The sequence below is a fragment of the Rutidosis leptorrhynchoides genome, chromosome 1 (genome assembly GCF_046630445.1).
Source record: "Rutidosis leptorrhynchoides isolate AG116_Rl617_1_P2 chromosome 1, CSIRO_AGI_Rlap_v1, whole genome shotgun sequence".
In the NCBI taxonomy this organism is placed as follows: Eukaryota; Viridiplantae; Streptophyta; class Magnoliopsida; order Asterales; family Asteraceae; genus Rutidosis; species Rutidosis leptorrhynchoides.
Window position 1 is genome coordinate 493,732,282 of NC_092333.1, and position 6,754 is coordinate 493,739,035.

Genomic DNA, 6,754 nt, shown 5'->3' on the forward strand with positions numbered 1-6,754 from the left:
AACACAATTACACAAAGGGGTAGGAATAAGGAGAAATTAACCGTAAACGATTTGTTCTACCTCAAGTGTATTAGAGACCCGAGGAGTTTCGTTAACATTCCCTATTGTGTTGGTTATTATCTCGCTAATGTAGTTTCGGGGATGAAATCGGGGAGTATTATAGGTGGTGGTATTTTCATTACTCTCATTGGAGAGTATTTAGGTGTAGATAAGCACCAAGGGGGTCCAATGAACGAAATAGAGGACGGAGGTGAAACTATAAGTTCAAACCTTTATCACGGTGCAAGGGTATTATTGATGAGACGTGGTCGGGTATATCGATACGAGGGACCTCAGCGACAGGTAGAAAGAGGTTCGGATGATGAAATGGAAGAGGCGAACAACATTATAGGAGTTGTTCGGGAGACTGCTCTTGATTTAGGCGTTCGTATGGAGGATGAATACATGACGAACTATGATAGGCATATGCAGTACGAGGCATGGCAACGTCGGAATGACTACGAGCATTCCCGGCAACGAGAGCATGGACGATGGGATTATCATCAGCGCCAAATTATAAGCCAGTTGCAGCCTGGCAAGATGTATTATCCGACCCGACCCGCATACTATCCCGCACATCAGCCAGAAATGAGACCACCCTATGATTCATATGATTATGACGCAGCATACCAGTTCACCTATAATCAGCCATGGAACCCGGACGCGAACATGAATTGGGATCCATATCCTAATTTTCCTCCTAACCCACCTCCTGATCAGTAGAGATAAGTTGGTAATTTTATTTTTATTTTAAACACTTAACATTTTATTACGTTTATGTAATGTTTGATATTCTTATTATTATTGTGTACTAATATTTTTCTTATAGTTTGAAAGTGGGATGCCAAAGTTCCATTTCAAATTGCATGTATGATTATATTTGTATTGTATGTATTCTCTTTTATGCACAAAACAGGGTAAAACAACGCGTTTTCAGAGACTGGCATTAAGTTCAGCAAAAGCAAGTAATTTTGACGACAATGATGCAAAATGTATGTGAAATAACAGCAAGACGGAATGAACAAATGACGTGCACCATTTATCATTCAGCAAACAAACGCCAATATATTTGGAAACTTTGGTAAAAATTTAATCATTTTCACACAAATCACCCTCAATAATTTAAATTGTTACTGATTTTTTGCAAATGAGGGCATTGCAAGATCTTAAGTGTGGGAAGGGGTTAAATTCTTTCGGATTTTAAAATTTTTACTTTATACACTTGGTTACCATTAAAAATACTAGTAAAGCAGTAGTTGTATTAGAATCTAGTGCTCTCTGATAAAAAAGAACAGCCCTAGTCTTATATACTGACTACCCAATTCTATTAAAATTTTTCAAAATTTTCAATTAAATGAATTTAAAATCATGTTTATACATATTTATGAACGATAAAACTAGGTTTTAACACCGAAATTATTGTTACCTCGGAAAGGACATAAATTGAGAAACAAACTAAAATGTCAAAATTCATTTAAAATGGAATAGAGGACGATAAAAAGAAAAATAAAAAGCCAAGTGTGGGAAAATTTACCAAGTTATTTTAAACATATGTCACATATATCTATAACAAATAACTGAAAATACTTTTGCTTTGGACTAAACTAAACTGTTTTACCCAATGAAAGAAAAGAATAGATGGATCTACACGATGAATCAATTCCATCATTAAAAGGAAGTAAAGTCTTCCGAAAAAGACACGCGCTTCTTGATTTAGGTCATGAAGTTGTCGTCCAGACCAGCTGTAGGTTGACGAAAAATCTAGAAAAGTCATCACTAAAATCAGCAGGAAATCCACGGACCTCAGCATTAAACAGGGTCGCCAAGTGGTCAGATTTATCCTAACCATGAGAAGGATTTATCTCGTACAATGGGGGGGCACCATGCAAATTAGCTGGATAAGACTAATGAATCAGATCCCCAGAAAGGATAATCTCCTTAAAGATTAAAAATCAGCTTTTAAGACTGATATTACTCAATCCTAGAGATTGACCTTAAAGATTGAGAATTACAAACTCATGGAATTCAATGATATCTAAACTCGAGCTTAAACGAGAAAATATTTTGATCAAAATTATAAACCGATTTGTTTTCTGAAAACCCTATTTTCAATGCGTTCATTACCATTGAACGTAAAATCCTAGGAATTCACCTGGAATTCATTAGGTCACCTGAACTAAATCGGGTGTCAACCGTAAGAACGGTGGTTGAATAGCATGGTCAAAGACAGGACCTTGTGCCAGACCGGAAAAATTATAAGGGTGAGCTTTACTATTGCTCCTACCAAGGATAGTAATTGCGTCCGACACGTTATAGACCATAATCAAAAGCATGTCACGGGACATTGCCTTAACAGTTGCTTGTTCAACGCTTTCCTTTACAACCGGACGGTAGTTTGCCGAAAGGTAATATACGGAACAAGTAAACTGGACGTGTTGCTTTCCAAATACAAGGTTAGCAAGTGGGTGACACAAAACCGCAAGTTTTGAGCTAAAATTTTCAATTCTGAAACCCACCAAACCCACAAAAATATTTTGCAAACACCGGTAAAGGGTTATTCCGGAAAACTTATCTAGGGTAAAAACTAGATTTCGAAAGATCAAATGTTTTCATAAAGATCCAATTTCCTTAATGGATCTAAATTTTTATAGTCATGTGGGACTGTAAACCATATCGTTACTACCATTGTTTATACCGCCGTATAAAAATCACTGATGTACAAAGTGTGAAGAATAAAAAAGTGATTCTAGTATTTCAAGACAATATTGCTTGAGGACAAGCAACGCTCAAGTGTGGGAATATTTGATAATGCTAAAAACGAACATATATTTCATAGCATTATTCCTCAAGAAAGACAAGCTTTTAGTTGCAATTGTTCTATTTACAAGTGATATTCGTTTAAATAATAAAAGGTGAAGACAAAAGACAGATTCGACGAATTGAAGACGCAAACGACCAAAAAGCTCAAAAGTACAAAAGACTATCAAAAAGGTTCCAATTATTGATAAGAAACGTCTCGAAATCACAAGAGTACAAGATTCAAAACGCAAAGTACAAAATATAAAATTGTACGCAAGGACGTCCGAAAATCCGGAACCGGGACCTGAGCCAAGAAGAAACGCCCGACGCAACGGACCAAAAATATCTAGTCTACTATGCACAAGAATATAATATAATATATATATAATTATATATAATTATATATTATATATATTATTATTATTATATTACGTCGGCAAGAAGAAAACAAATCCATTTGGCTGGATCCAGGGTGGCCATGCGACTCGCATGGCCAGAAGCACAAATCCATGCGAGTCGCATGGAGTGAGATTGCTGGTCAGGTCCTATATAAAGCCAGTTTTCTGCCGTGTTTTTATCATCTTTTTTCTCTTCCTCTTCATACGTAAATATATTTATATTTATAATTTATATTTTAATTTTAATTATAATTCTAATAATAAGGGTATGTTAGCGAATGTTGTAAGGGTGTAAGTCGAAATTCTGTCCGTGTAACGCTACGCTATTTTTAATCATTGTAAGTTATGTTCAACCTTTTTACATTAATGTCTCGTAGCTAAGTTATTATTATGCTTATTTAAAACGAAGTAATCATGATGTTGGGCTAATTACTAAAATTGGGTAATTGGGCTTTGTACCATAATTGGGGTTTGGACAAAAGAACGACACTTGTAGAAACTAGACTATGGGCTATTAATGGGCTTTATATTTGTTTAACTAAATGAAAGTTTGTTAATGTTAATATAAAGATTTACAATTGGGCGTCCCTATAAATTACCATATACACTCGATCGGACACGATGGGCGGGGTATTTATATGTACGAATAATCGTTCATTTAACCGGACACGGGAATGGATTAATAGCCACTAGAATAATTAAAACAGGGGTGAAATTACATTCAAGGGTAATTGGTGTAATTGTTAACAAAGTAGTAAAACCTTGGTTTACACGCAGTCGATAACCTGGTGTATTCATTAAACAAAGTATTAAAACCTTGTTACAATTCGAATCCCCAATTAGTTGGAATATTTAACTTCGGGTATAATAATAATTTGACAAGGACACTTGCAATTTATATTTATGACTGATGGACTGTTATGGACAAAAACCAGACGGACATATTGAATAATCCAGGACAAAGGACAATTAACCCAAGGGCATAAAACTAAAATCAACACGTCAAACATCATGATTACGGAAGTTTAAATAAGCATAATTCTTTTATTTCATATTTAATTTCCTTTATTTTATATTTAATTGCACTTCTAATTATCGCACTTTTATTTATTGTTATTTTATTTTATCGCACTTTTAATTATCGTACTTTTTAATTATCGCAATTTTATTTTATCGCATTTTTATTATTCGCAATTTCATTATCGTTATTTACTTTACGCTTTAATTTAAGTCTTGTATTTATTTTATATTTTACATTAGGTTTTAACTGCGACTAAAGTTTTAAAAATCGACAAACCGGTCATTAAACGGTAAAAAAACCCCCCTTTATAATAATAATATTACTTATATATTTATTTGTATTTTTATAAAAGTAAACTAATATAGCGTTGAGTTTTGTTTAAAGATTTCCCTGTGGAACGAACCGGACTTACTAAAAACTACACTACTGTACGATTAGGTACACTGCCTATAAGTGTTGTAGCAAGGTTTAAGTATATCCATTCTATAAATAAATAAATATCTTGTGTAAAATTGTATCGTATTTAATAGTTTTTCCTAGTAAAATATAAGCTATTTTATATACACCTCGTTCGACATCATAAATCGATAAATATTATCTTGAATCAATCCACGACCCAGTGTATATGTATCTCAGTATTGATCACAACTCAAACTATATATATTTTGGAATCAACCTCAACCCTGTATAGCTAACTCCAACATTCACATATAGAGTGTCTATGGTTGTTCCGAAATATATATAGATGTGTCGATATGATAGGTCGAAACATTGTATACGTGTCTATGGTATCTCAAGATTACATAATATACAATACAAGTTGATTAAGTTATGGTTGGAATAGATTTGTTACCAATTTTCACGTAGCTAAAATGAGAAAAATTATCCAATCTTGTTTTACCCATAACTTCTTCATTTTAAATCCGTTTTGAGTGAATAAAATTGCTATGGTTTCATATTGAACTCTATTTTATGAATCTAAACAGAAAAAGTATAGGTTTATAGTCGGAAAAATAAGTTGCAAGTCGTTTTTGTAAAGGTAGTCATTTCAGTCGAAAGAACGACGTCTAGATGACCATTTTAGAAAACATACTTCCACTTTGAGTTTAACCATAATTTTTGGATATAGTTTCATGTTCATAATAAAAATCATTTTATCAGAATAACAACTTTTAAATCAAAGTTTATCATAGTTTTTAATTAACTAACCCAAAACAGCCCGCGGTGTTACTACGACGGCGCAAATCCGGTTTTACGGTGTTTTTCGTGTTTCCAGGTTTTAAATCATTAAGTTAGCATATCATATAGATATAGAACATGTGTTTAGTTGATTTTAAAAGTCAAGTTAGAAGGATTAACTTTTTTTTGCGAACAAGTTTAGAATTAACTAAACTATGTTCTAGTGATTACAAGTTTAAACCTTCGAATAAGATAGCTTTATATGTATGAATTGAATGATGTTATGAACATCATTACTACCTTAAGTTCCTTGGATAAACCTACTGGAAAATAGAAAAATGGATCTAGCTTCAACGGATCCTTGGATGGCTCGAAGTTCTTGAAGCAGAATCATGACACGCAAACAAGTTCAAGTAAGATCATCACTTGAAATAAGATTGTTATAGTTATAGAAATTGAACCAAAGTTTGAATATGATTATTACCTTGTATTAGAATGATAACCTACTGTAAGAAACAAAGATTTCTTGAGGTTGGATGATCACCTTACAAGATTGGAAGTGAGCTAGCAAACTTGAAAGTATTCTTGATTTTATGTAACTAGAACTTGTAGAATTTATGAAGAACACTTAGAAGTTGAAGATAGAACTTGAGAGAGATCAATTAGATGAAGAAAATTGAAGAATGAAAGTGTTTTTAGGTGTTTTTGGTCGTTGGTGTATGGATTAGATATAAAGGATATGTAATTTTGTTTTCATGTAAATAAGTCATGAATGATTACTCATATTTTTGTAATTTTATGAGATATTTCATGCTAGTTGCCAAATGATGGTTCCCACATGTGTTAGGTGACTCACATGGGCTACTAAGAGCTGATAATTGGAGTGTATATACCAATAGTACATACATCTAAAAGCTGTGTATTGTACGAGTACGAATACGGGTGCATACGAGTAGAATTGTTGATGAAACTGAACGAGGATGTAATTGTAAGCATTTTTGTTAAGTAGAAGTATTTTGATAAGTGTATTGAAGTCTTTCAAAAGTGTATAAATATATATATTAAAAAACTACATGTATATACATTTTAACTGAGTCGTTAAGTCATCGTTAGTCGTTACATGTAAGTGTTGTTTTGAAACCTTTAGGTTAACGATCTTGTTAAATGTTGTTAACCCAATGTTTATAATATCAAATGAGATTTTAAATTATTATATTATCATGATATTATCATGTATGAATATCTCTTAATATGATATATATACATTAAATGTCTTTACAACGATAATCGTTACATATATGTCTCGTTTAAAAATCAT